The sequence below is a fragment of the Callospermophilus lateralis genome, unplaced genomic scaffold (assembly GCF_048772815.1).
Source record: "Callospermophilus lateralis isolate mCalLat2 unplaced genomic scaffold, mCalLat2.hap1 Scaffold_535, whole genome shotgun sequence".
NCBI lineage: Eukaryota > Metazoa > Chordata > Mammalia > Rodentia > Sciuridae > Callospermophilus > Callospermophilus lateralis.
This window is the reverse complement of record NW_027514466.1, coordinates 597750-609565: the sequence shown is the minus strand read 5'-3', so window position 1 is coordinate 609565 and position 11816 is coordinate 597750.

The window sequence follows — 11816 nt, the reverse complement described above, 5'->3', positions numbered from 1 at the left end:
AACAGTGAAGCTAACACTAACCCAAAACCTAAACCTAACACTAACCTAAACTTAAACCTATCTTTTTTTTTACTTTTTTTTTTCACTAGCTTTATTGTCTTACAATGATGCAAAAATTATTTGTACACCCCTGAATTTCATTATAGCCAACAAAAGAAAAGAAAAACACAGAACCCACACATTTTGCTAAATAACAAACAGAAGTCAAATTTTAGTCATCTTAAAATGGGAAGATGAATAGTGAATTCCTTTTTAGGGTTTTGTTTTCCTTCTGATAATATATTAGAGCATCACTATTGGTTAACATACCTTAGGGAAGAGCCAACTGTGAAGCTGTTCTGAGCACAATTCTAAATACCATTGTACAGTTTCCATTTATTATTTTCCTTCTGTGATAAGATAATTAGTAAGGTACTTGGCGTTTAGGTGAATTTTCATTAGAAAAGCAGTAGAATTAAATTTAAATAGCAAAAGTGCCACTTCTTTCTTCTCTTCTTTAATGTGTTGATTTCTTCATGCCAGTCTTCAAGGATGAGCACAGCATGGGCTCTCACATAATTTAATCTTTATTCCTTATAATTAAATCTTTTTTTATTATTTAAGTATTTTTTAATTTTTTTCATCTTTCATACATTTGATTCAAGTGAGTTATGCACTTCCATTTTTACCCCAAATACAAATTGCAGAATCACATCAGTTACACATTCACAATGTTTACATAATGCCATATTAGTGACTGTTGTATTCTGCTGCCTTTCGTATCCCCTACTATGCCCCCTCCCCTCCCCTTCCATCTTCCCTCTCTACCTCATCTGTTGTTGTTCAGTTCTCTCCCTTCCCCCCTTCCCCCCACAACCTCATATATGTGATTTCGTATAACGATGAGGGTTTCCTTCCGTTTCCATGAAATTTCCCTTCTCTCTCCCTTTCCCTTCCATCACTCATCTCAGTTTAATGTTAATCATTTCCTCATGCTCTTTCCCCCTGCTCAGCTCTTAGTTGCTCTCCTTAAATCAAAGAAAACATTTGGCATTTATTTTTTAAGGATTGGCTAGCTGCACTTAGCATAATCTGCTCTAATGCCATTTATTCCCCTCCAAATTCCATGATTTTGTCATTTTTTAGTGTTGCATAATACTCCATTGTGTATAGATGCCACATTTTTTTATCCATTAATCTATTGAAGGGCATCTAGGTTGGTTCCACAGTCTAGCTATTGTGAATTGTGCTGCTATGATCATGGATGTGGCAGTATCCCTATAGTATGCTCTTTTAAGGTCCTCAGGGAATAGTCCGAGGAGGGCGATAGCTGGGTCAAATGGTGGTTCCATTCCGAGCTTTCTCAGGAATCTCCATACTGCTTTCCATATTGGCCACACCAATTTGCAGTCCCAACAGCAATGTACAAGTGTACCCTTTTCCCCACATCCTCGCCAGCACTTATTGTTGTTTGACTTCCTAATTGCTGCCAATCTTACTGGAGTGAGATGGTATCTTAGGGTGGTTTTGATTTGCATTTCTCTGACTGCTAGAGATGGTGAGCATTTTTTCATGTACTTATTGATTGATTGTATGTCCTCTTCTGAGAAGTGTCTGTTCAGGTCCTTGGCCCATTTGTTGATTGGGTTATTTGTTATCTTATTGTTTAATTTTTTGAGTTCTTTGTATATTCTGGAAATTAGGGCTCTGTCTGAAGTGTGAGGAGTAAAGATTTGTTCCCAGGATGTAGGCTCCCTATTTACTTCTCTTATTGTTTCTCTTGCTGAGAAAAAACTTTTTAGTTTAAGTAAGTCCCATTTGTTTATTTTTGTTATTAACTCTTGGGCTATGGACATCCTATTAAGGAATTTGGAGCCTGACCCCACAATATGTAGATCGGAGCCAACTTTTTCTTCTATCAGGTGCAGGGTCTCTGATTTGATATCAAGCTCCTTGATCCATTTTGAGTTAACTTTTGTGCATGGCGAGAGAAAGGGATTCAGTTTCATTTTGTTGCATATGGATTTCCAATTTTCCCAGCACCATTTGTTGAAGATGCTATCCTTCCTCCATTGACGTTTTTAGCCCCTTTATCAAATATAATAAAGTTGTAATTTTGTGGATTGGTTTCTGAGTCCTCTATTCTGTACCATTGGTCCACCTGCCTGTTTTGGTACCAGTATCATGATGATTTTGTTACTATTGCTTTGTAGTACAGTTTGAACTCTGGTATCGCTATACCAGATTCACACTTCCTGCTTAAAATTGCTTTTGCTATTCTGGGTCTTTTGTTATTACATATGAATTTCATGATTGCTTTATCTATTTCTACAAGAAATGCCGTTGGGATTTTGATTGGCATCGCATTAAACCTGTAGAGAACTTTGGGTAATATCGCCATTTTGATGATGTTAGTTCTGCCTATCCATGAACAGGGTACATTTTTCCATCTTCTAAGATCTTCTTCTATCTCTCATTTAGGGTTCTGGAGTTTTCATTGTATAAATCTTTCACCTCTTTTGTTAGGATGATTCCCAAGTATTTTATATTTTTTTTGAGGATATTGTGAATGGAGTGGTTTTCCTCATTTCCATTTCAGATGTTTTGTTGCTGATATACAGGAATGCCTTTGATTTATGTGTGTTGATTTTATATCCTGTCACTTTGCTGAATTCATTTATTAACTCTAGCAGTTTCTTTGTAGACCCTTTTGGGTCTGTTAAGTATATTATCATGTCATCCACAAATAGCGATAATTTAAGTTCTTCTTTTCCTATTTTTATGCCTTTAATTTCTTTTCTTTGTCTAATTGCTCTGGCTAGTAATTCAAGAACTAAATTGAATAGAAGTGGTGAGAGAGGGCATCCCTGTCTAGTTCCAGATTTTAGAGGGAATGCCTTCAGTTCTTCTCCATTTAGAATGAAGCTAGCCTGAGGCTTAGCATATATAGCTTTTACAATGTTGAGATAAGTTCCTGTTATCCCTAGTTTTTCTAGTGATTTGAACATAAAGGGATGCTGTACTATGTCAAATGATTTTTCTGCATGTATCGAGATGATCATATGGTTCTTATCTTTGTCTATTGATGTGGTGAATAACATTTATTGATTTTCATATATTGAACCAGTCTTGCATCCCAGGGATAAATCCTTCTTGATCATGGTGCACAATTTTTTTGATATGTTTTTGTATTCGATTCTCCAGGATTTTATTGAGAACTTTTGCATCTAAGTTCATTAGAGATATTGGTCTGTAGTTTTCTTTCTTTGAAGTGTCTTTGTCTGGTTTTGGGATCAGGGTTATGTTGGCCTCATAGAATGAATTTGGAAGAGCTCCTTCTTTTTCTATTTCTTGAAATAGCTTGAAAAGTATTGGTATTAATTCTTCTTTGAAGATTTTGTAAAACTCTGCTTTATACCCATCCAGTCCAGGGCTTTTCTTCGTTGGTAGTCTTTTGATGGCCTCTTCTATTTCTTCCTTTGTAATTGGTCTGTTTAAATTGTGTGTGTCTTCCTGACTCAATCTGGGCAGATCATATGACTTAAAAAATTTATCAATATCTTCACTATCTTCTATTCTATTGGAATATAGGGTTTCAAAATACTTTTTAATTATCTTCTGTATTTCTGTAGTGTCTGTTGTGATATTGCCTTTTTCATCCTGTATGTTAGTAATTTGAGTTGTCTCTCTTCTTCTCTTCGTTAGCATGGCTAAGGTTCTGTCAATCTTATTTATTTTTTCAAAGAACCAACTTTTAGTTATATCAATTTTTTCAATGTTTTTTTTTTTGTTTCAATTATGTTGATTTCCGCTCTGATTTTAATTATTTCTTGTCTTCTGCTACATTTGCTGTTGTTTTGCTCTTCCTTTTCTAGGGTTTTAAGATGTAGTGTGAGTTCATTTATTTGTTGTTTTTTTTTTCTTTTTTGTGGAATGAACTTCAGGAAATGAATTTCCCTCTTAACACTGCTTTCATTGTATCCCATAGATTCCGGTATGTTGTGTCTGTATTGTCGTTTATCTCTAGGAATTTTTTGATTTCCTCCTTTATATCTTCTGTAACCCATTGATCATTCAGTAACATATTGTTCATTTTCCACGTGATGCAGGATTTTTCCTTCCTTCTTTTATCATTGATTTCCAGTTTCTTTCCATTTTGGTCAGATATGGTGCATGGTATTATCTCCACACTTTTATATTTACTGAGAGTCGCCCTATGGCATAATATATGGTCTATCTTTGAGTAGGATCCATGTGCTGCTGAGAAGAATGTGTATCCACTTGATGATGGTTGATATATTCTATATATGTCAGTTAAGTCTAGGTTATTGATTGCGTTATTGAGTTTTATAGTTTCTTTGTTTAGCTTTTGTCTAGAGGATCTGTCCAATGGCGAGAGTGGTGTGTTAAAATCCCCCATAATTATTGTGTTGTGGTCTATTTGACTCTTGAACTTGAGGAGAGTTTGTTTTATCAACGTTGCAGCACCATTGTTTGGTGCATACATATTGATAATTGTTATGTCTTGATGGTGGATGGTTCCTTTTAACAGTATATAGTGTCCTTCTTTATCCCTTTTGATTACCTTAGGTTTGAAGTTGACTTTATTCAATATGAGTATGGCCACTCCTGCTTGCTTCCGAGGGCCATGTGAGTGGTATGATTTTTCCCAACCTTTCACCTTCAGTCTGTGTATGTCTTTTCCTATCATATGAGTCTCCTGAAGGCAGCATATTATTGGATTTGTTTTTTTAATCCAGGTTACTAGCCTATGTCTTTTGATTGGTGAATTTAAGCCATTAACATTTAAGGTTACAATTGAAATACGGTTTGTACTTCCAGTCATGTTTATTTATTTATTTTTTATTTATTTATTTATTTATTTATGTTAGATTGGCTAGTTTTCCCTCTTTGGTTATTTTTCTCCCCTTTTACTGAGATACCTCCCACTGTTATTTTTGGGCGCTATTTTTCAATTCCTCTTCTTGTATTATTTTGCTCAAAATGCTTTGCAGTGCTGGTTTTCTGGCTGCGAATTCTTTTAGCTTTTGTTTATCGTGAAATATTTTAATTTTATTGTCAAATCTGAAGCTTAGTTTTGCTGGATACAGTATTCTTGGTTGGAATCCATTATTTTTCAGAGTTTGAAATACGTTGTTCCAGGATCTTCTTGCTTTCAAAGTCTGTGATGAAAAATCAGTCGTTAACCTAATTGGTTTACCCCTGAGTGTAATCTGCCTCCTTTCTCTCGTAGCTTTTAGTATTCTCTCCTTGTCCTGTATGTTAGCTATCTTCATAATTATGTGTCTTGGAGTTGGTCTATTATGGTTTTGGATGTTTGGGGTCCTGTAGACTTCCAGGATTTGGCAATCCATTCCATCTTTCATCTCTGGGAAGTTTTCTAGTATTATTTCATTTAATAAGTTATCCATTCCTTTGGACTGAACCTCTGTGCCTTCTTCTATCCCAATGACTCTCAAATTTGTTTTTTTGATGAGATCCCATATCTCTTGGATAGATTGCTCATGAGATTTAAGCATTTTTTTGTGTTGACTATATTCTTTTCAAGTTGATAAACTTTGTCTTCATGATCTGATATTCTGACTTCTACTTGATCTAGTCTGTTTGTAATATTCTCATTAGCGATTTTAATCTGATTTATGGTTTCATGCATTTCTAGGATTGCAGTTTGATTTTTTTTTTTAAAACCTCTATCTCCTGGTAAAGCTCATCCTTTGTGGATTGAATTTGTGTGTTTAGTTCCTTTTCAAAATATACTTTTAATGCTTGGACTTGCTGTCTCATGTCTTCTCTAATATTCTGTTCCATCTGAGTTAGGTATGCCTTGATTTCTTTTCCTGTCCATGTTTCTGATTCTTCTAGGTCCTACTGTATATTTAGGTTGTCCTGCATTGTTTGTAACCCTTTTTTTCCTTGTTTTTTCATGTTGTTCACATTGCTTTTCAGCTCTGTTTGACTGCTTTGTAACTGCTTTCTCCTATACATTTGTTTTGACTTTGTATATCTCTGTTGTCTCTCTTTTGTGGTGGGAGATTATGCCTAGAAATGTTGGGCTTTGTTGTACTTTAAAGCTGATTCATTCAATTCATATAAGGCTTCTAGGTTCTGTATGCATATAGTGATTTGTTGTTTGTTCTTAGGGCTATATGTTTAGGTTAGGTGCTATGGTGGTACGATGGTTAGTATGTCTTGGCTACTTTAGAAGATTGCTCCACTGAAGTTAGATACTACCCGGCAATTGAATCAGGGTGTTGGTAGTAGCTAGGTATTTAGGAGTCTTATAGACAGCCTGGAGACATTCACCTATTTGCATTTAGAAAATTTCACGAAATGGAAGATGTTACGCTTGGGATGAAAGTTGGGGGGTAGGGGAATGAAGGTGCTCTTAGAAAGAAAAAAGGATATAGAGAGAGATAGATTAGAGGGGAATGAAAAGAACAATAAAACTTGAAATGGGATAGAAAGAGAGAAGGAAAAGGGGAGAAAGGAACAGAGAGAGAAGAAGGAGAAAAAAATATCGACAACAGCAACAACAACAACAACAACAAAAAAAATTAAAGTCTTATAGATTCACCTTCTTCTCTTCCAGTAGGTGGAGCTGTGCCCTCCGAGCAGAGCTTCTGCTCTCTACCTGCCGATAGCTATTTCTGTTAGGTGTCTCCTGGGAGTCTCTCAGACTTGTCAGTCCAGAGCCATTTCACTTCTTCAGCCCTTAACCCCCTTCCTCCTGTCAGCCAGCCACCCAGGTCCTGTTCCCCAGAAGTGATTCCCCAGAGATCTAGTTACACTTGCAGCCCCACCGCGTGTCCCTTTTAAGCCCCAGTGTTGTGGTAAACTGGCGGCTAAGACCTTGGGAGTCACCGCTGATAATATGGGGGGCTGGGGGTCAGAGATCCCCTCTGCTTCCCTACAGACACGACACCTGAGAGGTCAATGAAGTTTCCTGGCTGCTTGTATCAGAATGGGGAGTCACACAACTGCTAAAGTGGATTCTTCTGGGAAGGAATTCCACTGGCCGAACTCCGATGATGTCACCTCTCTGCTATGGCGGGCCCCAGGCTCCTTGCCGGAGTGTCCGGAGTGTCCGAAGGGAGGGGTGGGACTGGTCCGTCCCGGTTGGCATCAGCTCCTGGCTCATGAAGGCTTGGCTAAAGACTTCTTCCTGCCAAGCTGCCTCTCGGAGTCTAGCAGGACCCACTTTGGCTGTGGGCGGGCGGACGGATCTGCAGCAGCGCCTGCAGCGCGCAAACTGTGGCTGGTGGATCTGGATCTCCGTGTCTCGTGGCAGGGTTTTGCTCGTCTGGGTCACATAGACACTTCAAAAAATCCTAGTAGCTGCCGGCCGGTCTCTCTTCAGTGGAATTTTGCTAGGAGATTCTCCGTTGGTAGAATCCAAGCATTATCCATGCGACTTTATGACCCCATCACTGGGGGTGTATTGAAAGTGCTGTCCGCTGCCATGTTGGATCCCCCTTAAACCTATCTTTAACCGGACATCTAAACCTATTACCCTAACCCTAATGATAACTCTAGCCCTAACCATTATACTAACATGATCATAACCCTAGACCAAACCCTAAATTAATCTTAACCATAGCAAATATCCTAGCTCAAACCCTAAACCACACACTAAACCTAACCCTAAGTGTAACCCCCGCCCTAACCCTGACCCTAACCTTAACTGTAGCCCTAATCCTAACAATTATCCTATCCCTAACCCTAGGTATAACCCTATAAATTACCATAATGATAACCATAACCCTAATGCTAAGTCTAGACCAAATCCCTAAACCTATCACAAACCCTAACCATATCCATTACCTTAAACCTAACCTAACCCTAAATCTAACACTATCCATTACACTAGCCCTAAATCTAACCTTAATGCTAATTTGAGCCTTAAACCTAAACCTTAACCTAACCCAAACCTGAAGCCTGACCCTAACCCTAATATTATCCCAGCTCTTAATCTGACCCTTTCCCTAAATGTAACACATTAATTTGACCTAGCCATAAACCTAACCCTAAAAATATCACTAATTATAAATCTACACATAACATCAGTCCTAGCCCTAATTCTTGACCTTAACCTAACACAAAACCTAACCCTAATTTCAGCCTTAAATCTAGCCTTAATCCTAAACCTAATCATAACCGTAGCCCTAACCATAAGCTAATCATAAAACTAGACTTAACCCTAACCATAGCACTAAAATCAAACCGAGCAACAGGCCTAACACTAACCTTAACTTAAACCAAACCCTAGCACTGCACCTAGTTCTAACCCTAGACCCAATTCGAGTTCTAATCATAACCTTAAAAATAACCCTGAACCTGAACTACATCCTAACACTTATACTATCTCTGAAAACCACCCTAACCTAAACCTACCGTGATCCTATCCCTAGACCTAACCCTAAACCTAGCCCTAAACCTAGCTCAAAACCTAAACTTTATGTTAAACTTAACCCTAAACCTAACCCTAACCCTAGTTATAACATTAACTCTAACCCTATAACAAGGCATATTCCTTACCATAACTCTAATTCTAACCCTATCAATTACCCTAACCTTAACCCTTACCCTAATGCTAACTCTATGCCTAAGCCTAGCCCTATCACTAATGCTATCCGTATAAATTACCCTAAGCCAAACCTGAACCTTAGAACAAACCCTAAGTATACCCCAACACTAACCCTAATGCTAATTTGAGACATAAACCTAAATTCTTACCTAAGGAAAATCCTAATCCTAATAATTCCCTGAGCTCTAAACCTGACCCTTACCCTAAATCTAACCCTTACACTAGAAGAAACCATAAGCCTAACCCCAAAACAATCTTTAACCACAACCCTAGACCTCATATTAGCCCTAGCACTAATCCTAGCCCTAAATCTAAAACAAACACTATAGCTCATCCTAGCCCTAAATCTAGCCTTAATAATTACCCTAACTCCAACCCCAGCCCTAACCTAACTTTAACCCTCACCCTATATCTAAACCTGGGTATAAAACCATTCTTTACCCTAAACTTAAATCAAAGTTTACCCTTATTGCTAGGCCTGAGCTAAACACTAATCCTAACCCTAATCCTTGCTCTAATTTAACCCTATCCCAAATTTTAACTCTGATTTTAGCCCTATCACTAACTCTAACACTCACACTAGTCCTATCCCTAGTTCTAAACCTATCCCTTACCATAACCCTAACCCTGGCCCTAACCCTTGCCCTATTCTTAATCCTAGAGTAATCCTAGATCTAAACTAACTATAAATGTAATCCTTAACCTAAATCTAAGCCTAACACTAACACTAGCCCTAACCCTAATACTAATTGTAAAACTAGCCCTAATCCTAACCCTAGGACTAAAACAAAACTGAGCAATAGACGTAACCCTAAACTTTAACTTAAACCAAACTCTAAGCTACTACAAGAACTAATGTTAGTCCTAATTGAATCCTAACCCTAACATTAAAACTAACCCTGGTTCGGACTCATATCTTAACACACACGCTTGCTCTAAACATGATGCTAACCTTAAACAAAACCCTAACAGTAAACCTAGATATAATTTGAGTTCTAACTCAAATAACACTAGCCCTGACCTGATTCCTATCCTAAAAATAATTCTAGCTCTAAATGTCACCTTAACCTTAAATCTAACACTAACACTAGAACTACCCCTAACTCTAACCCTAAAGCTAATCCTAATTGTAACCCTGGTTCTTACATTACCTGTTGTCCTAACCCTAGCCCTAATGCTAACACAAAAACAAGCCTAATCCGAGCCCTACACCTAGCTTTAACCCCAACCCTAACCTTACCCCTAACATTAGCTCTAACTATATCCCTAAATCTAAGAAAAACCCTAACCTTAATGGTAACCCAAGACCTATCTCTAATCCTCAGGCTAATCAAAACTCTCACCATATTAATAGTCCTAACCCTAGCCCTCATTCTAGTTTGAACCCTATTCCAAAACTTAACCTTAACCCTGACCCTTATTCTGACCATAGCACTAACCTAGGTTTAAATCTCTCCCTAAAGCTAGACCCAAAAATAACACTAGTCCTACCAGTAACCTTATACCTAAACCAGACCCTACCACTAGCCCTAGACCTAAACCTAATCATAAATCTAGCCTTAACTCCAGCTTTACACCTAAACAAAATCCTAGCCTTATCCCTAACAATAACATTTAACTTAATGCAAAGACTAACCCTAACCCTAGACATAAACCTAGTCCCAATTATGGATTTAATCCTAATTCTAACTCTAACCTGAACACTGACTTGACCTTGAACACTAAAACTATCTCTAAACCTGACCCTATGCAAAAACCTAAACCTAACACTAGACATAGCCATAACTCTAACCCTACAACCAGCCTTAATAATAATCTTAGCTCTTACATTACCCATAGCCCTATCTCTATGCCTTAACCTAAAACAAAACATAGAGTGAATTCCAGGCCTAAATCTAGCTCTAAGCATAACCCCAACCCTAACCCTCGTCCTAACCCTAATCTTAAACCTAACCCTAAACTTAGTCTTAAAATTCACTCAAAGCCTAACCCTTACCATAAATTTAAACTTAGGCCTATACCTTACTCTAAACCGTAAACCTAGCTGTAACCCTAAACTTAACTCTATACCTAAAGCTAGCTCTAAACTTGTACCTTACCCAACCCTACACATAACTGTATTGATAACCCTAGCTTTAACCCTAAATGTAACCCTAACCCTAAGCAGAAAACTAACAATACACCTAACACTAAAACTAACACTTGCCATAGCCGTAACACTACCTGTAACACTACATAATCTGTACCATAAACTTAACATAACAGTAGTCTTAACATTAACTCTAAAACTAAATCTAACACTAAACCTAAACATCTAACCATATCCGTTACCCTAACGCTTATCCTAATCCTAGTTATAATTCTAGTCCTAACCTTATCCCTAACCCTAAACCTACCATAATTTTGTCCCTAGACCTAAGCCTGAACCTAATCCTCGACCTAGTCCTATCACTCACACTAGCATAAATGTTAGCCCTTTACCTAAACATAATTCTAGCCCGAACCCTAACACCAATCCTAGCCCTAATCCTAAACATAACCATAGCCCAAACACTAGCTCTAACTCTATTCATTACCATAACCATAACCCTAAACCTAAAGCTAAACCTAACCCTTACCCTAACCCTAACCATAACTCTATCCCTAGCCTTGATTTTAACCAGAAGCCTCAACCTAGCCCTAACACTTACTCAGTCACTGACCCTTATTCTTAATGTAACCATAAGAAAATGATAAGCCTAACCCTAATCCTAACTCTTGCCCTAATCCTAAACGTAAAACTAGACTTAACCTTAGCTCTAATCCCACCCATTACCATAACCCTAAAAATAAACTTCATGATAACCCTAGCCCTAAACTTAAACCTACTCAAACCCTAACTGTAAACCTAACTCTATATTTAACCCTTGTGGTAGTCCTAAACCTAGCTCAACCTCTAAAAATTATGCTAAACTTAACACTAACCCTAGTCCTATACCTAAACCTAATTCTAACCCGACATATAAACCTGTCCATTAACTTAACCCTAATGGTAACCCTTATCCTAACCCTAGACCTAATCCTAAACCTAAACCTATCCTTAGCACTAACTCTAGCTCAAACCCTAACCCAGACCCAAAACCTAACACTAGACATAACCATATCCTTAGCCCTAATCATAAACATAACCCTAGCTCTAACCTTAGCTCTAACCCTATACATTACCCTAATGATAACCATAAACCTAATTCTA